A 19,933-nucleotide genomic window follows, 5' to 3' on the forward strand; every position below is an offset into this window, starting at 1 on the left:
CGGGGTGCCTGGGTGGCTCAGTCGTTAAGTGTCTGCCTTCGGCTCAGGTCATGATCCCAGGGTCCTGGGATCGAGCCCCGCATCGGGCTCCCTGCTCCGCGGGAAGCCTGCTTCTCCCTTTCCCACTCCCCCTGCTTGTGTTCCCTCTCTCACTGTGTCTCTCTCTGTCAAATAAATAAAATCTTTAAAAAAAAAAAAAAAAAAAGACCCCTGGTTCTTAAGCTCTCCCTGTTCCCCAGTGACCCCTGTGTGACCTCAGCCAACTCCACAGACCCCAGCCTCAGTTTTTCAGTCTAAGAATGAGCAATGACATCTTCTTGGGCAGGACCGCCGAAGGAAGCTCATGCGCACACTTGGCATGTGCCGCAGGCTCTGTCCCACGGTGTGGCTCTGTCCGGCCCGCTACGTTCTCACCCCGGCTGGCTGTTTCCAGCCGACGATGGAGATGAGACCTAGAGGCCTCTGGGCCTCGCTGAGTCTTTGTGGCGGAGGCTGGTACCTGGAAACCGCCTGAGTAATCCCACAGCGTCCCTGTCCAGCCTGATGGGGCATGAACTGGAAATTCCCTATAATATTCGCTAATTAAATGATTCCTCCCCCCTCCTCCTCCTCCTTTAACCGCGGCCTCCTGCTCTCCCTTACTCAGCTCCCAGAGCACCTCCAGAAACCTCTGCAAAGGAGTCCAACTGGTTTGGGGAGGACCGGCTGGCCACCTCCCCTTCCTGCCACCTACCTGCCCGCCCACTGCCGCTGCCAGGGCCCAGGACGTGTGGCCTGCTGGGAGGTGTGGGCCGTGCAGTTCTAGAACACTGCGCCGGATGCCCACGCCAGATAAAGGGGCCAGTAAGTGCCTCCTCAGCCCAAGCCCAACCCTTGTGCAATCCACATCTTTGTTCCACAGAGACAGCCACAGGGATGAGCGGATGTGCTTATCTGATGGGGCCATGAAGCTTCCAGATCATTCCAGGGACTGTTTTGATAGTCAGTCCTTGGGCTCCTCGCTGCCATGCAAATGTGCCTGCCCTTTCCCCACTTGGACGCATCCCTATCCTCCTGCCAGCTAGCCAGTCAACAATTATTAGGCATTTCCTCTGTGCCCAGCCCTGTGCTGGGTGCCGGCGACATAGAGAGAAGCAAGTCTCTCACCCTGTGGATCTCAGGGCGAGCGGGGCAGATACCGCCCCCCAAAAAATGGTTGCAACAACACGGGTGAACCTCATAATCATTATGCTGAGGGAAAGAAGCACAACAAAGGTTAAATATGCTATATGATTCCACTTACAGAAAATTCTAGAGAACACAGACTGACCTGCAAGAACTGAAAGCCTACTGTGGTTGCCTGGCGATGGGAGTGGGGAGGTGGGGGACAGGAGAATGAATGATAAAAGGACACGAGGAAACCTGTGGAGGGGAGAGATCTGTTCGCCGCCTTGGCTGTGCTGGTGGTTTCACGAGTACATACGTGTGTCAGAACGCATCAAAGTGCACACTAGGACACGTGCCAGTTATCGTAGGTCTGTCTCTGTTATACAAAGATAACTGTGAGGTGGTGTGATCAGTGCAGCAACGGGAAACCTCAGGAAGGGCATGGGAGAAGGACCGGGAAGGCAATCAGGGAAGGCTTCCTGGAGAAGGAGACTACTGAGCGAAATTCTGAAGATGAAAATGAGTTACATAAGGAAAGAAGAGAGTGGTGTTAAGTTCCAGATGGCCTGAGCTCAAATCCTGACTCCTCTGCTTTCAGGCTGTGCAACTCTGGACAAGAGACTGTACCTCTCTGAGACTCAGCTCCCTCATCTGTAAAATGGACCCCACAATAGTATTTATCCCATAGGGCTGATGGGGGATTTAAACTATGGAAAGCACTTAGCCTGGTATCCAACGGTCACAGCATCAACACTGCAAGAAGGGGCAGCGATGTGAACAACAGTGAGGGAGTCAGAATGGCTTCATCAGAGAGGGAGGGAGAGGCTTCAGGGGCCAGGGCTGTAGGATGCCTGGGCCATGGTGAGGGCTGGAGCTGTCTCCAGAGGCCTGGGATGTCAAGAAAGAACTGAAAACAGGGGAGTTTCATTATCAAGGCTGTTCTTCTATCAAGGCCACATTAATTAATTGATTGATGGATCGATTGATTGAATTTACAGTGGGGAAACTGAGGCTCCAACAGAGGATTAGGCCGAGATCCTGTGAAATCACAGAGCTTGAAGGGGAGTGGTCTCTCATTCATCTAAACCTCTCTGCGACCCTGTGAGCAAATGAAGGACTGCTATCTGGGTCTGCTTACATGCCTCCAGTGATGGGAAACTCACTATCTCAACTGTCGGGCAGTTCTATCTGTACGGCTTAATTAAGAGGCCTCTCAAATTGACCCCAGCTCCTCCCCCTGGCCCTGCCCAGACACCAACTGCTCCCTTGGCCAGAGTCACACTGAGAGGAGTCCAGTGGACGGGGGAGGAAGTGGAAAGAGATATGAGCGATGACAGAGGCGTCCCGGGTGCTACCACCAGCTCCCCACCACAAGGCTCAGGGACATACCCTTCCTCCTCTGTGCTTCGCTTTCCCTATGTGCAACCTGGAGACTTTCCTGCTCCACAGTCTCCTTCCAGCTCTCAGAAGTAGATCTGGCCCTGCCAAGGTGCCTGGTGGGGGCCGGGGCGGGCACAGGGGTTCACCAGTCCCACCCATCCACTCCCATCTGGGGGTCAGGGTCGACTTCAGGGCAGGCGGGCCAGGCTCTGTCTGGGGATAAAGGCAGGCGCCCCAGGGTGCAGCCAGCTTAATAACAGGCTGCAGGAGCCAGGGGGTTTGAACCCGGGAGAAGAGGTTCAAACACAAATTGAACAGCCCACGTTCCTGTCTGTGGGTCTAAAAGCTGATCATTCCCACACCCAGCGGGCCTGGCCCCTACTCTCTTCAAACCCATTCACCCCGGGGGTGCCCCATCTGTATGTCTGCCAGGTGCCAAACTTCTCGTACTCAGAATAAGATCCACACTCTTGACCCTGGCCCATGAGTTCTGGCTCTGCCCATACATGACCCTGCCTCCTACCCCCTCTCTTCAGTCACTCTTCTACCTAGGGCCCCCCTAATGCTCTGCAAACATGCCAGGCTGATGCTGCCTCAGGGCCTTTGCACTTGCTGTTCCTCCTGCTCAGAACTCTCTTCCTCCAGATCTTGCCATGGCTGCTCATCCCTTAGGCCTCCGCTCTAAGGTTACCTCCTCAGAGGGGCCCTCCCTGCCCCCATCCTGTTGCTCTCTCTGTCCTCATCCTGCCTTATTCTCCTCCCCAAAAGGCTTCATTGGGATTTCTTGTCCCCCTGGTTTGGCATCTGTCTCTCCGTGGATTTGGAGCCTTAGATGGCAGAGCCCAGGGCCGGCCCGGCACTGGGTCTGATGTCACCAGCACGGCTTGGTGCCCACCTATTAGTGTCAGTTAAACGAACAAGTGAAACGGGTGTTGGAGATCTTGACCCAGTCTGGGGGCCATCAGTGCTTCATCTACATGGACCCTCTCACCTCCTCATGGACGGGCTGGAGGGATGCCTAGACTGGTTCTCTGTGCCCCGGTACACACCCGCCCATGTGAGTGTGCGCACACACACACACGCACGCACACGCGCACACGCACGCACACCACCATCAGCACCCTCTACCCTGTCCTCCACATCAGCCCTTGGCACCCAAACTTCTCAACTTTCCCTCCTTTAACCAGGTGCCAGCTGGCCCAATGCCAACTCCTCTCCCCCGACCTGCCTGCCCGCCCCGGGCACCAGACTCATAAAGGATGAGGAAGGGCCTGGGGTGGGCTGGCTGGGTGCCATGTGAACGCAGCCCCTGGGGCCCTCGCCTCCCCCTGTGTTTCCAGACACCTGTGTAATGAGTGTCATTACTGGGGACCCGCCAGGCAGGCCCTGGCTCGCCCCCCACCACCCAGGCTGCCATCATTGCTGGGGACGGGGTGCAGGGAGTGCGGGGGGCAAAGGGGTGGTGGGGATGTCTCTGCCATCCCTGGCCCCAAAGCTCAGCCCTGGGTTTCTGGATCAGCACAGAGCTTCCCAGCTTCCGTACAGACTCCCCAAGCCTCGGGTCCCTGTCATAGTCCACGCTGGGCTCAGGAGGGGACAAGGGACGAGAAACACTTCAGTACCTACTATACACCTACTTGGTGCTAAGAGCTGGAATTGTCACTTCCCACATCAGACACCATCTTGTCCCCTCAGCTGTCATCTGCCTGTCTGTTGTCTCTCTCCCCTATTTGAGCCCAAGCATGGAGAACACTTCCTGGGCACCTACTGTGCCCGACTCCGTGCTAAACACATCACAGGCATCAACTCATACGTCCTTACAGCAGCCCTATGAGGTGGGTACTATAGCTAGTCCATGTTACAGGTAAGGCTCAGAGAGGTAAAGTGACTCGCCCAAGGTCACACAGTTGATGCGTGGTGGGCCAGGAGCTACCGCAGGCCATCTGGCTCCAGAGTCGTGTTCTTAACTTAAATACCACCTCTCCCCTCAGAGCAAGGTTTTTGTCACTGCTGTGTCCCCAGCACTGAGCCTAGTGCCCGGCACATAGTAGGTGCTCAAAAAATAGTGACTGACTGAATGACTGAGTGAATGAAAGAATGATCTCACAGAGCTCTGACAATATCTTTCCAGGTGGTATTTGCAGAGGAGGAAACCAAGGCCCAGGAGGGTGAGGAGGGGGACAGGTGCCCATCTTGGTGGCCATAGGGTCCAGCCCAGGCCCAGAACACAGGAGGCCTTCAGAATGAAACCCCAGCTCCTCCCCCTTGGCTCCGAGGCCTCCCAGGATCAGGATCCTTAGCACATCCCCCATCACCTCTCCCTTCTATATGCTGTTCCCTCTTCCCAGACCACTCTTCCAGCACCTCACCCCCCCCACCTCGGCTTAGAGGGCACTCCTCTGCCCGGAAGCTTGCAGCACTTTGGGCTGCAGGGCCCCATTCTGCTGACCCATGGGCCCTCTAGTCCTCAGCCCATGGTCTTACTTCCCTCTCCTTCGGGGCGGTTGTCCTGCACTGGCCGTCCAGCCACCCTGGGTTTCGTCCCCACCCTGCCGCTGACCTTCTGGGTGAGCTTGGCCTGGGCCATAATTAGCTCATCTATCAGATGGGTAGAAAATTTGAATGTCAGAGTATGTGAAGGCTTGCTGTCCATCAAATTGGGTCACATCAGTGCCCTCCCGACTCAGATCCTGCCAGTGGCACTCGGCCCACAAATCCCTGCATGATCTCAGCCCTGTTGACCTCTCCAGCATCATCTCCTGTCACTCGCCGCCACCCCCACCCCCCACCCCCGGTTCCGTTCAACCACCTGGCCTCCTACATTTCCTGGAAGATTCCAAGCCCAAACCCACCCCAGGGCCTTTGCCCTTGCTGTTCCCCCTGCTGAAAATCCCTTCCCCTGGGGTCCATTCCTTCTCCTCCTTTAGATGTCTCTCCACACTACCTCCTCAGAGAAGCCTCTCTGATCCACGCAGCTCCAAAACACCCCTACTTACCTCTGCCATGGCCTTCTCCCTGCCTGAAACTGTCTCATCTCTTCATGGGTTTGCTTGCTGATCTCCTGTGTCCTCCACCGGAATGCAGGCAGAGACCTTGTTCGCCACTCTGTTCCCTGGAGTCTGGTATACAGTAGGTGCTCAAGCAATGGTTGTAACATGAAGGGAAGATCATCAAAGTGCTGCCCCTCCCCTGCCTACCCCCACCCCCAGCCCGAAGTTCAGGGACTGGGAACCAGGTGGCTCCCTCTGAGCCCCAGAGCCTGTCTGGTTCCCAGCCCCATAAAAACCACCACTCTCACCACTTCGCCCTTGGGCAGCAAAGAGTGAAGGAGGCAGGCTCGGGGCCCAGGGACTGACCCCAACATGGCTTCCGAAACCCGGGCCCGGAGAAGATGCGGACCATGACCGTCAGTGTTCACGGGGCACTTTTTGCGGGCCCAGGAGCTGTTGGAACACTACAGACAGTGCTCACGGCCACGCTGCAAGGTCAGGATCACCACAATGACCCTTTGCCAGTGAAGAAACCGAGGAGTAGCGGGGTGCAGCTGCAAGCTCCCAGCCGAGCAGCCGGGAAAGGCACAGTCAGGATTCGAACCCAGCTCTGCCGGGCACCAAAGTCCGTGTGTGCGCTCACCCACCCTTGTCAGCCCACGGATATCGTGTGAGCGCTATGGGCCAGGCCCTGGTTCCGAGCACTGGTCCTTGAAGCTGACTAGTACTGAGACCGCAGGCACGGTACTCAGCCCCTGTGGGCCTCAGTTTCCCCAGCTGTGGAATAGACCACGTGGCCCCGCCCTGTCGAGTTGTCGAGGAATTGAAAGGAGATCGCCTGAGGTCAAAAAGAGCTGCTGGGATTCAGTGCGGCCCCGCACGGTTGCATGCCGTTGCTCCCCTCCGAGCCTCAGTTTCCCCATGTGGCATTCATTGTTTCATTAGGGTTGTCATAAGACTAGGATATTTGCCCAGCGCCTCGAACACCATAAGCGCTTAATAAGTGCTTACAGTTATTTACTCCAGTTCTCTGGGCCTTGCTTTCCCCATCTGTAACCCCAGAGGGCAGCCCTGATCACCCACGACCTCTTCTAGGTCACTGGGGCAGAAGCCCGGGGGTCCTGGGGTGGCCCTACCGGGGAGAGGAGGTCCTGGGGGTGGGGGAGGGTGGCGGGGTGGCTGGGATCAGGAAGCTGCAGGAGGCCGGGTTGACTCACCGGCCAGCCGGGCTTGGGGGCTGGGCCGCGGCCCCCCACGCGCCCCTCTGGGCCCGGCCCCGTGCCCAAAAGTGCTGTGTCATGCTCTGTCATGTGGCTCCGGGTCATTAATACCCGAGTTCTGGGAAGCTTGGGCCGAGTTCCCGGAAGGGGTCAGTCAGTTCAGTAAACAGATTGGCTGGTTGGTCGTCAGAGCTGAGCCGGGCGGGCCTGCAGCTCAGGAGGCAGGAGGTGGGGACTGGTGGCCACAGGGGACAGGGGAACTGCCCCCATCCCTGTGCAGGGCAGGCACCTCCCAGGGCAGCCTGGCCCAGGCTCTGCAAATGAAAGGGGAAACTGAGGCTCAGAGAGGGCAAGGCACTTGCCAGAGGCCACACAGTGAGTCCAGAGTTCAAACCCAGATTTCTGGACTTGTCAACCAGTGCTCTCGGCGTCTGTCTGACTGAAGGGCAGGAGGCTTTGCATCCTCCTTACCCCCAAATCCTAACCTAGACCAGTTGATTGGATGAAGTCAGAAACACAGAGAAGGCCATTTGGGAAGGAAGCAAGTTTGGAAGGGTATCAGGCTGTCCCCTGGGGTAGGTCCTAGAATAATAACACTTAGCATTTCTTGAGCACCTACTCTATCCTCAGGCACATCAGTACCATGGGGGGTACTACTCTAAATGTCTGACATTAAGTCACTCACTCACTCACTTATTTATTTATTTATTTATTTAAAGATTTTATTTATTTATTTGACAGAGAGAGACACAGCGAGAGAGGGAACACAAGCAGGGGGAATGGGAGAGGGAGAAGCAGGCTTCCCGCTGAGCAGGGAGCCCAATGTGGGGCTCGATCCCAGGACCCTGGGATCATGACCTGAGCCGAAGGCAGGCGCTTAACGACTGAGCCACCCAGGTGCCCCTAAGTCACTCATTTAATAGGCAGCCACCTTCACACAAATAATTCCAGCCATCATTTTTAAAGCACCTACTAAGTGCCACACACTGAGCTGGGTGATTGATATGCACCACCGCTTTCACATGGACCCCATCCAGGCACACACTGTCCTCACCCCCATTTATCAGACGAGGAAACAGAGGCCTGGGAAGGCAGGCAGCTGTGTCATCTGGTGGCAAGAGAGTGGGCTCCAGAGTCTAGTGGCCCTGGGGATGCAGACCCTGGCTCTACCCATTCTATTTGTGTGATGTCACGGAAGTGACTCCACTGCTCAGAGCCTCGGTTTACCCCTCTAATAGGGATGACTCTGGTACTCTGGTCACAGGGAGCTAGACCTGGCGGGAGCACATGAGGGTCATTACAGAGCAGAGGTTAGAACATGGACTTGGGGCTCAGGCAGGTCTGGGTTCCAATCCTACTGTGTGACCTCAGGTAGGGAGCACAACCTCTCTGGGCCTCCGTGTCCTCGGTAAAATGGGCATCATAACACCTCCCCCATGCTGCCGATGGGAGGAAGAGCTGGGCATTCCGCAGGCACTCAACACAGGTGACTTGTTCTGATATTTCACCTAAGGTGACTCCGCTGGGGTGAGGGGAAGCAGCCCTAGGCCACGGATAGAAGGACAAGGCATCCACACTCTCTGCCACCCTTCTGGACCCACGAGCAATTTAAACAGAGGAGGTCAGCTCCTCATTCTTCTTCACACTCTCCGCTCTTGGGCCTGTCTGTGCTCCTGACAGGTCTCAGCTTTGCCCATTGGTTCTTGTAGTGCCTCTTGCGATCGCTAGCCCCAGCCCCGGCTCCCTTGGTCCAGGCCCCCACCGCATGATTCCCACCTTCACACCTGCACACACAGGGCCCTCCACCTGGCATGCCCTCACTTACCCTAACCCATCTGCCTGGTCTATATTTCACCCATCCTTTGCCACTTGGGTTCAAAACCGCCTCCTCCAGGGAGCCTGCCCTGATCCTCCCCGCTGAAAGCACACTCTCGGATTCTCTCTAAACCTCACTTACCCCTTTCTATCATTACACATCAGCTATTTTTGCACACGTCACCTCAAATTTTGGCTGCTGTGAGGTGGAAAATTTGCAAGGGAGATTTGGAAAAGAAATGTTTTTGCCTCTAAAACACTTAAAGAAACCTGCTAAATCGAAATGAATAAATCTTTCATTAATCCACTCAAACTTCACAATTCAATATTAAATTCCTAATACAGTATTTGTGAAAATTTTTGTGCCGTTTGAAAACAATCTGCAAACGAGAATGTTCCTTGTTGGGCAAACACTCCCTGGTGTACGTGGGGATTGCCAAGAACCCAAAGTCAGTGGTAAAATAAATGAGCTGCTTGTTGCCAAACAATTTCGGAAGTGAAATTATTAATATTATTAAAGTCCTTTTGTGATTTTTCCAGTCCTGCTTTTGGTCTGGCCTCTTTGTGTATTTCCTGGTAACCCCCCCCCCCCCATTATCTCCTTCTCTTCCCTCCTGGTTCCATCTCTTCTTATCTCCCTCCTCCTCGAAAATAGTCTTCCATAGTCCCACCTCCACACCCTTGCTCACACTCCCCCACCTACTGGAATGCCCTCTCCTCTTTTTGAGTCGGCAGCTGACCCTTCTTCAGAGTGGAGTCCAAGCCCCACCTCCGTCCCTGATGGCTCCCAGCCCCGCCTGACCCAGGGGAGGCCGCCCTCCTCGGCAGCAGCTACCCCTCCGATTCTCCTCTGGGGCGCCCCTCATCTGCAAGATGAGAGAGATGGAAGGGGGACAGGGATGTCAAACGCATGGCCCTCGGGACAAATCTGTCTATTCGTAGATTTCCCCAACATTGAAAACTCCAGAAAAGTCCATCCAGATTTATAGCTTCTAGTGGAAAACTGGAAATCCTGGCCTTTCCACATGGCGCCGTTGGGCTGAAACTGAGCGGTGCCCACCCTTGAGACAGGCCTGCCCCTCTTGCCAGCCACGTCACCATCCGCACTGCTTGCCTGGCCCTGGAGTTTGCAATCCTTGCACTGGAGCGGGGGTCCCAAGGCTTCCTTCAGTCCCAGAATCCCTTCTTGAAACACCCTAGGTGGACGGACTCTCTCTCCCTCTCGCTCTTCCAGGTGCAGTCCAACAAATCCTGCTCACCTCACCTTCAAAACAGGCTCAGAATCCAAGGGCTTCTCCTCTCTTCCGTCCCTCCACTCCCTCGCCCTCCCTGGAATGTCTACAGCCTGCTCTCCTCATTCTAAGCTAGAGGGACCCTGTTAGACCAATAGTTCCCAACTGGGGGCGATTTTGCACCCCAGGACACATTTGACAATGTCTGGAGGTATTTTTAGTTGTCACAACTGGGTGGAGGGAGAAGCGCCGCTGGCTTCCAGTGGGGAGAGGCCAGAGATGCTGCCCGGCCTCCTGCAATGCCCAGGACAGCCCCCACAACCCAGAACCAGCCGGCTGACTGTCCAGAGCGCCCAGAGTGGGAAAGCCTGTGTCGGAACCTAAGTCAGACCCTGCCCCTCCTAGGTCACAACCCTCCAGGGGCTCCCACTTCACTTGCAATAAAATCCAAACTCCTTCTCCCAGGCCCCAACAGCCCTGAGTGATCTGGGTCCCACTGGCCTCCCCCCTGCTCACTGGGCCAGATTGCTCTTCTTATCTTTCCCCAACAATGCAAAATTTTTCCCACCTCAGGGCGTTTGCATCTGCTCTTCCCACCATCTGGAACACTCTGCCCCAGATGTCTGCAGGACCGGTCCCCTCACTTTCCTCCAGCCTCCTGTTCCTTCTGTGACGGGCCATGTGACACTGCAGCCCCTATACTCCTCGTCCCCCTTCGCCCCCTTCGCTGATTTCACCATCCGATACGCTCTTTTACTCATTTGTTTCTTGATTGTCTCCCCTGCTAAAATGTAAGTGCCACAAAGGCAGGGAGTTTGCTTGTTTTGTTCCCTGATGTGCTTGGCACATAATAGATGCTCAATAAATATCTACCAAGGGGTCTGGGTCTACCAGGCCTCCCATGCATTCGAATGTTAGAATTGCAGGGGCTTGTGACTGAAAGCCAAGATTCCTTTGTCCTGGAGGGAAGAATTCTCTGTTTCCAGGACTCCATGACCTTGAGCATCCACCGAGGTTCTATTCCAGGCTGGTGCACTGCTGAGGGTCACCCAGGTCCTGGCTTGGAGAGAGAAAGGCCAGAGGGCAAGACAAAAGGGGAGGCAGGGGCTAGGCCAGAAGGTTGGAAGGCTGAGGCCACCGGTGGGGGTGATGGATGATGGGCCCCAGCTTGGGAGACATCCCAGGGCTTCCCAGCATTGGAGATCCTAGTACCCCTCACAGAACATGAGCTGTGCCTGGCGGTGTAGGGGCGGGAAATTCTGGAGAACTCACACAGAAGCTCAGAAAACAAAGGTAGACAATTTGGCCCAGTAAAAAAGCCACATAAAGTGAATTCATCCAGAATTGGGGCCAAAACTTCAAAATAAAGATCCACCTGAAAGAAGCTTGACGAGGACCCTATTTTGCAATGTCTAAAAAAAAAGGTGAAAGATATATTGATTTTCTCTTCTCCTCACATATAACTATGCAAATTCTTAGGATGAACAAAGTCAATCGAGTGTTGCTGTGTTTAAATATATTTAAACAAAATTGCATGACAGCAGAGTGCAATGTCCTTTTCATTGCATTTGACCAACCCTAAATAATCACAGAGAGAGGCATCTCTGCAAAATTATTCAGTCTGCCCTGCGACTACCACTGGGCCCTGGTCACTGTCCCTAGAACCGGCCCGCCCACTGCAGCGCCTGGAAAGTAGAGGAAGCTGTGGCCCCACCCACCCCAGAATGGACTCCTGCGCCCCACCCCCAACATTTCCAACTTCTGATTCATAAAGTGGCATGAATGCGCCTGATTGGTGCACACCGGTCACATGGCCTTACTCATGCTTGGAGGAGCAGCCCTCAACCCCTCCTTCCCTCTGGCCAGGGTCCTGCCTTCCCCCTGAGCCCCCATTCCTTAGCCCCTCACTGGCTCCTAATGTGGTCCTCCTGAGCTGCTTGTCGGTGGGAGAGATGACTGAAAGCGTGATCCCCAGCCCCACGGTGACCAGGGGCACCCGGGGGGCTGTGGGAGAGCAGGGACACACTCACCATCCAGAACGATGAGGTGAGGAGGAGGGGAGAATGTCCCAGGCAGAGGGAGCTGCTTGGCAAAGGTGTGGAGGGAGAAGGAGCTCCAGCCACAGCTGAAGTGTGGGCAGGGCTGACTCTTCTAGAACCTTCTAAACCAGACGTGTCCACAGAGTTGGGTTGTTTGTTGTTTTTAATTTGATTCGTTGGCCAACATTTAAAAATCAGAACTTTTCACATGCGACCTCGGATTTCTGGCTTCTCTTGATAAATTGAAAGATCCGGGCCGAGTGCCGGCCAAGAGGCAGCTGTCCCCTGAGAAGGGCCTGTTCTCTCCAGTTCATGGCAGTCGCCACCCAGCCCACCTCACTCAACATGTCACCTCCCGACCCCGAGATGTCTGAGTTTCTGTTCTAAAGCTAGCCAAGGAGGAATCGGGCCCAGAGAGCTTAAACAACACTTCCAGGGTCACACAGCACACGGATCAGGGCTACCGCCCCGGGACTCAAGACCCCCAGGCCTGCCCCGCACACTGAGCGTCTACCCCCCAGAAGCCCCCCGGACCCCACCTCAGTCCTCCAGGAGCTGCTGACCCTGGCCCCGAGCCCCCGAGGCCCAGGAGGCCGTGCCGTGGGTGCTGGGCAGCAAGCTGGGGAAGGCCCCGTCCTGTTTAGGTTTTGTGGTCTCGTGAGTAACTGAGTGGAAAAAAACAAGCTTGAAAAGATAACAGTTACAACGAAATTAAATCAAATCAGGCTCGTGACTCATTTATGGAGCCGTAAAAACAGAAAACAAAAACAAGCTGGCTCTGGAGAAGGGAGGCCAGGATGAGGAGGGGAGAAGTCGGGGAGGGAAAAACTAAACCAGCAGCGGCGGTGGCGGCCTCCTGGGGCTGTGGATTACCCCAACCATGAGGCCCAGCGCCAGCCCCAGAGTGGCCCGGGCCCAGGGGGCTCCGGAGCCGGGACACCTGAGGCCCAGGGAAGGGGCCGCAGACCCGAGATGCCGGCCAGATGGCTGGTCTTGTCCTCCCAAACACCCCCGTGAGCTGGAAAGCATGAGCGCGCCATTCTACAGACAAGGAAACTGTCACTCAGAGGGACCGAGGGACAAGCCTCAGATCACACGGCCAGGAAGTGGGAGGATGAGATTCAAACCTGGTCTCAAAGCCTCTACGAGAGTCAGTCTTGCCATCTGGAAAACAGGCGCCTGAGTCCCAGGCCTGTTCTGGGAGCTGCCCTGGACGCCTCGGGAGCCCCGAAGGCGAGCCGCCAAGCACGGCTGCCCCTCTCTAGTCTCACTGTCCCATTTGTGCAATAGCAGGGTCACATCAGGCCACGTCGAAGGAAGGCCCAGGAGCTCGGTGGGTCTGACCCAGGGGAGCTTCAAAGCATGGCTCTGCCCATTTCCCATAAGCCTCTGCCCCCCCCGGGGGGGGGGGATGTAAGAAGAGCCAGAGGTAGAGCCTGGGGGAGCCCGCCCCACAGCCCTGTGGCTCCCCAGACGTAGCCCTGACCCAGGGACAAGACGGTGCTGGCAGCGGGGATCTGGGCCGGGGGGACAAAGCAGGGGCACAGGGCTGGTGAGAGCAGGATTCGAGGCAGCTGGGAGTGCAAGGGCATTGGGAAGCCGCTGCCAAGAATAACACTGTTCACCACACTGGGGAGGGAGTGCTTAGCATGGCCCGGCATGGTGCTGAGCGCTTGACAGTTGTTCATTCATTCATTCAGCCACTCTGCAAGTCTTTAGTGAGCACCTTCTTGCGCCAGGTGCCATGCTGGGGGATAGGAACGTAACAATGATCATGAGGGACAAAAATGGAGCTGCCGTCCTTGGGGAGGTAGACGAAGAAGCAAAACCATGATGCCTCAGGTAATGGTAAAAGCTACAGAGACAAACTAAGAGAGGAAGGGGGTGTCTGGGGTCAGAGGAAGCTTCACTGAGCTGTGACATTTGCACAGAGACCTAAAGGAGGAGTGAGAGCAAGCCACCTTTGGGAAGGTGTAGCAGGCACTGAGAATGGGAAGTGCAAAGGCCCTGGGGTAGGAGCATGCCTGGCACATTTGAGGGATAGCAAGTGGGTCAGTGTGGCAGGGACGGGGTGAACCCTCCCAACAGCCAGCAGGGCGGGTACTTCCACTATCTCCCCTTACAGAAGAGGAAATTGAGGCTCAGAGAGGGGGAAGTGACTTGCCCAGAGTCACACCATCAGGAAATGGCAGCTCAGGGAGCAGAGTACAAGTCAGGCTGTGCGTGGAGGGGGAAGTTTATGTGACAAGGCTGCGTGGCCCAGGGGTGACTCCCAGGCAGCCTGTGTCACCTGCCCGTGTCATAACCACAAATGTGGTGATTGTGTATCCCAACAAACTTACATCCTATCCTCACCAGCCTGGCACTCCTGCTTTCTCTGCCCAACCCCGGGAGCCTCAGCCCTGCACTCATCCTGCCTCCCAGGCCCTCTGAGGTCTAGAGGGCACTGGGTAGCCAAGAACCCAGGGAACTCATTCACGCTAAATTGTGAGTGACTGCTAACAATCCCTGGTTTATCCCTATGCCTGGGTTGACCTTTAACTAGGTCATAGAAGTTTTACAGCCTTGGTTTCCCCATCTGTCAAATAATGGGTCCACTTAGGTGGTCTCCACTAGGAGTTGAAGATTCTTGGGTGCACAGAGGGACAGGGCTTCCTGAAGTCACACAGCCAGGGAGTAACAGAACCAGGATGACCCCAGCCTACTGACTGCAGGACAATGCTTTATCCTGGAGCTCAGCCCGCTGTCCTGTCTTCACCAACCTCTCCTCTGCCACCACCCTGAACCCCCTCACTGCTCACAGTCCCAGGCTTTTGCACATGCTATCCCCTTCTTGGGAGTAGCTTTCCCCTGGGCAATCTCCTCCACTCATAAAGGACAAACAGAGCAGGATCAGGGTGCAGAGAGAGACAGTATAAAGGAGGTGGAAGATATTGATGCTGGCAAGGGAAGGGGGCTCAGAGAAGGCTGCTCTGAGGGGTGGCATCCACGCTGAGACCTGAAGGGGGTGACGGAGTGAGTCATGTGAATACATGGTAGGTGAGGTTTCCAAGCACAGGGAATAGCATGTGCAAAGGCCCCGGGGTAGAAAGGTCTGAGGCTTATTAGAGGAACAGCAAGGAGGCCATTGGGTTGGGAAGGAATAGCAAGGGGGAGGGTGGGAGGAGATGAAGTCATCAGAGAGGTATAGGGTTTGCCGGGGGAGGGGATTACACGGGGCCTTGAGGACCATGGGGGTGACTTTGGCTTTTACTCTGAGCAAGGTGGGAGCCCTGGGAGGTCTCTGAGCAGGGGACGGACAGGATCTGACTTAGGTCTAAGGGGATCATCACCTCTGGCTGTGTGTGGAGAACAAACTGTAGGCATGAGGTCCCCAGGCTGGTGGCCTGGGCCAGCGCAGGGCAGTGGAGACGGGGTTGGGGGGGGAGGGGGGTGCAATAGCATGTGGTGAGCAATCAGATGTGGGGGCAAGTGAGAACAAAGGGTCAAGGATGACTCCCAGGTTTGGGGGTACACCTGGAGAATGGGGGAGCCAGTAACTGAGACGGCAATAGTTTTGGGAGAGGATCAGGGGTTTTTGTGGGTGAGACTCGGGTCTGGAGTCAGGGGAGATGTCCAGGTTGGAGAGATGCATTTGAAAGTCTCCAGCATTTAGATGAGGGCAAGGACTGTGTCTTTGGCGCCTTGCCCCCCCTCACCTTCCCTCCCCCCAGCACCAGGCTGGCCTGGGGGAGGCGTCAGGGAGCATCTCGGGGACCCTTGAATGAATCCATGAGCACGTGTATTGAATACCTGCCGTGCTTGGGGCCAAGCCAAGCTCTTCCTTTCACAGACTCATTTCTTTCTCGCAACATCCTAAAGGGGTAGATCCCACCGGAGCCCTGTTTACAGAGCTGAGAGTGAAGGAATCTGCCCAAGGTGTCCCCAGCATTGGGGAAATACACTATTGAGTTAATTAATTTGGGAAGGCTGCCCTCAAAGAGGTAGAGCAGGCAACGGGCGGGGCTGTCAGGGGAGCGCCCCCTCCAGGCTTAGCAGCCACTGACCACGATGCTGGGGCTGGGGGGGCCAGAGGTAGCTGAGTCACCAACATCTCAACCTCCAAGCCAGGGGTCTGCTGCAGTGCGTCAAATACACAAGACAGGGAGAGAGACACAGAGTCAGAGAGAGATGGGACAAAGACAGGGACAAAGGGATCCAGGGAGACACAAAGAGAGACGGAACTCGGGAGGGGCTGACTCCTTTCCCAGCCCTCCTTCCCCCAGGACCTCATCACTGACCCCATCATCCTCTCCATCACTACCAACTCCCTCCAGGGAAAGACTGAGCCTTCCCGCAGACAGTACCGGGCTGGAATCCTGGCTCAGGGGCTGCCCACCGGGTGACATTAGACAGGTGACTCCCTCTCCCCATCTGTGAGGCAAGGTTGATGCCACTCGCACAGCGCCCTTGGCTGCCAGAGGAGACGGAGCGGGGGGCGTGGGGGGCTGGTGTCTGGAACCAACAAGCACCCTAGAATGCTAGGTGCCCCCCTGGGGCTGAGGGGGGAGTGAGGACACTTTCTGAGGTCAGGGCCTGTGTTCCCCAAGGGGTCATTATTCATGTCTTCATTCTTCCACCAAAGATTTATTGAGCCCCTACTGTGTGCCAGGTGCTGTGATGGGCCCAGGGGACACAGATAAGTGAAAAAGGCAAACAAAAGTCCCTCCCCTGGTGGAGCTGACATTCTAGAGGGAGAGACAGACAAGCAACTGACAATTAATGCACATGCACCAGGTAGAGAGAGGGGCAGGGGCGGAAAGAAATCAGGGCACATGGGGAGGAAACGTGCCCCGGAAGGGGGCTCCTTATCACATACTTGCTGAGTACGGGGCACTTTCACCGGATTTATCACACAGAATGTCCCCAGCAATCCAGGACACAGGTCCTCTTCTTGTCCCCATTTCCCAGGTGAGGAACTAGACTCAGAGAGGTGAAGTGACTTGCCCAAGGTCACTTCTTGAAAGGGGCGGAGCCAGAATTTGAATGGGCCCCGAAGCCCTGGGCACAACCAGAAGCATATAATCCAAGGTGGGATGAGTCAATAGCACTCCAGCGAGATACCAGGGCAGGGGCTTGAATGCGGGACCATCAGGCAGAGAACGAGGCTTGTGCCGGAGGCCTCAGCAGACAACAGGCTAAGGACCGAGGGATCTAGGTCCTTGGGCTCCCTGGCAGGGCCCCAGCTCCAGCACCCACCGGCAAGGCCCTAGTTAGGGTGACAGCCACACCCCGGCTCAGCCTCTGGCCCGCGCCGCCTGCTGGGAACACACAGTCCTCAGGACTAGGAGGCTCAAAATAGAAAGCTCGGAACCTGGGTCAGAGCCTGGAATGCCTGGGCAGGCAGGCCGGGACTCCTGGATCAGCCCGTGTACTGCCTGGCCCTGGGGCTGGCAGGGCGACAGAATCATCAGGATTCATTGCTAGGGCCTCGGTCCCATCTGCTCCGCTCCTGAAAGTTTCCGAGGTGCCAGCTCCAGGATCTCACAAACCCAAGCTCATCTCCTCTCCTGGCTCAATCTCAGACTAGCTGTGTGGCCTTGGGCTGGTCACCTACCCCGAGGGACCTCTGTGTCCTTATCTGCCAAGAACTCGTAGAGTTGTTTGTTCGGTCATTCAGCAAATGTTTGTTGAGCACGGATTACGTTCTGGGCACCGTGCTGGGCGCTGGAGCTACAACAGAGAACAAAGGAGACGAAACTCGTTTTATTTTACTTTTAAGATTTATTTATTTATTTGAGAGAGAGGCGCAAGCGGGGGGAGGGGCAGAGGGCGAGAGAGAACCTCCAGCGGACTCCCCGCTGAGCCCGGTGCCTGACCAGGGCTCGATCTCAACGACCACGAGATCATGACCTGAGCCGAAATCAAGAGTCGGACGCTTCACCAACTGAGCCACCCAGGCGCCCCAAAGCAGACAAAAATCTCACGTCCTTGTGGATAAGTAAAATCCGCAGTTGTCAGATGGTGATGAGCATCCCAGGGGAACATAAAGCAGAAAAGGGGGGGTGCAATACTGGGTGGGGGATAGAAGTGGGGGGTCAGAGGAGGCTCCATATGAAGATGACACTTGAGCAGAAACCTGAAGAAAGGGACAGAGGGGGCCCTGTGGACACTTGGGTGAAGAGTGCTCCAGACAGAGGGAACAGCCCATGCAAAGGCCATGAGGCAACATGAGCTTGGACTGTGTCAGAGACCCCGAGGAAGTCAGTAGAGCTGGAAGGGTGAGTGAGGAGGAGGAGGAAGAGGAGGTCAGATGATGGGGGACCTTGTGAGTCAAGGGAAGAACTTGAGGACTGATTCTCGAAGCACTCGGGGTACAATTCAGCAGGAGAATAACACGGCTGAGCCATAGTTTTAAAGGACCCCTCTGGCTGAATGTGAGGAGGGAATTTCTGGCGGGGGGGCCTCGATGGAAGCTTCTGTGCCACGGTGGACGGGAGGCAATGGTGGCAGTGGATGCCGATGGAAAGACTTGGAGGCCCTTGCGGGCCTCAGGAGGCCCAGCAGGAAGTTGGTGGTCGGGCAGCCCAGCCCGGGAGGCTGACTGGTTTGTCCAGCCTGAAGCCTACGACCCCCCACCCCCACCCTGTATGGGCCTGTGGCAGCCCCAGGGCTGGGAAACGTGCCTGGAATGTCAGCCATGAGGCCCAGGGGTCGGACAGTGCCCGTGGGACCCGCCAGTGGCCGGGCGAGCACCCCGGCCACAGCCCTGCCCACACATGGAATCTCTTGGGCCCACTGACCAGGGTAAGTGGTAATTACAGGCCCTGGAGCAGCGGGGGAGGGGACCACAAGCCAGAGCCTCCCCCACAGCCACTCCCATTTACTGAGCACCTATTTCATGCTGAGCCCTCACCACACACCATCCCATCCCCTTGGCAGCCCAAACCTGTGCCGCTGGGACCTCCACGTGACCCATCCTGCAGATGAGGAAGCAGACCTGCTGACAGCCCCACAGCAGAAGCCAAGGCACGCAGGCATCGAGATTAGTACCCAGGACCCCAAACCGGGCTGCCAACAAACTGCTGCAGAGACTGGGGAGAGTCAGGAGAAAGTTCTAGAATGTGAGTCCCCTGGGGCTTTCTCTGGGTCTCAGCCCCCTCATCTGTCATTCATTCATTCATTCCCAAGTGTTTACTGGGACCTGCTCTGTACGGACACCGTGCTGGGAGCAGGATGTAGGGCAATGAACAGCACAGACAAAACTCCCCACCCGAGCGATGGTGACATTCCAGTGGAAGAAACCAGTCAAGAAGTCAGATAAATAAGCAGAGCAATTTTTAGAGTAGGCTGTAAGTCCTAGGAAGAAGATGAAACAGCATGAGCCGATGGAAGGGAGGGCTAGCCAGGGAGGGCCTCTCTGAGGGGTGACTTTGGAACCAAGGCCCGACTCACTTCATGGGGAGAGCTGAGGGGAGAGTGTTCTCCAGTCCAGAGGGGACAGCAAGTGCAAAGGCCCTGAGGCAGCAGCATACAGTTATGTTCAGCCATAGGCCAGGGGCCAGTGAGGCTGCAGCTGAGCAGAAAAGGGGAGAGAATGGGTGGGCTGTGGTAGGAGGAGGGAGTGAAGTTAGAAAGGGCTTCAGGACAGGGGAGGTGATCCCCCAGAGCTTTGTGGGCTGCTGTGAGGACTCTGGCTTCCACTCTGAGTGCACTGGGAACGATGAAGCTTCTGAGCAGGGGAGGGACAGGATCTGTCTTGGGTTCTAAGGGAATCCCTCTGGTTTAGAAGGGCAAGAGCGGAGGCAGGGAGATGAAGAGAAGACTGCAAAGGTCCCAATGGGAGAAGGCAGTGCTGGCCCAGGGTGGGACAGTGGAGGTGGACCCTTGGACACTTGGATGAGCTCGCTGATGGCCCAGCCATGGGGCAGCAGAGGGATACCCAGGTCTGGAGCCTGGGCAGCCAAGTGGCTGGGGCTGCCATCACCGTAGTGGGGAAGATCCCAGGTTTGTGGTGGGGGCAGGGGGCTCTTCTGGGCATGAGGTCCCACTCGGGGTAAAAGAGGGGCACCTAGTCCCCTGCACCCCTGCCTCAAGCACAGTATCAGTGAAGGGGGTCCCATGGTCAGATG

At 56.1% G+C, this 19,933-nt stretch overlaps 1 protein-coding gene across 3 annotated transcripts in view; it reads right to left on the reverse strand.

Annotated features, from left to right (window-relative positions):
• The window catches only part of LOC116621635, a 217,564-nt gene that overhangs the window by 98,451 nt on the left and 99,180 nt on the right, over positions 1-19,933 (reverse strand). Inside the window, exon 4 of one of the 3 annotated variants that reach the window (XR_004297435.1) lies at positions 15,973-17,534. The exons of the other annotated variants lie outside the window; for them this stretch is intronic. The gene's annotated coding sequence lies outside the window, so the exon portion shown is untranslated. Of the gene's footprint in view, positions 1-15,972; positions 17,535-19,933 lie in introns of those variants that run through there. 3 annotated transcript variants of the gene reach the window in all.

Source organism: Phoca vitulina, unplaced genomic scaffold (genome assembly GCF_004348235.1).
Source record: "Phoca vitulina isolate PV1807 unplaced genomic scaffold, GSC_HSeal_1.0 scaffold50, whole genome shotgun sequence".
Taxonomy (NCBI): Eukaryota; Metazoa; Chordata; class Mammalia; order Carnivora; family Phocidae; genus Phoca; species Phoca vitulina.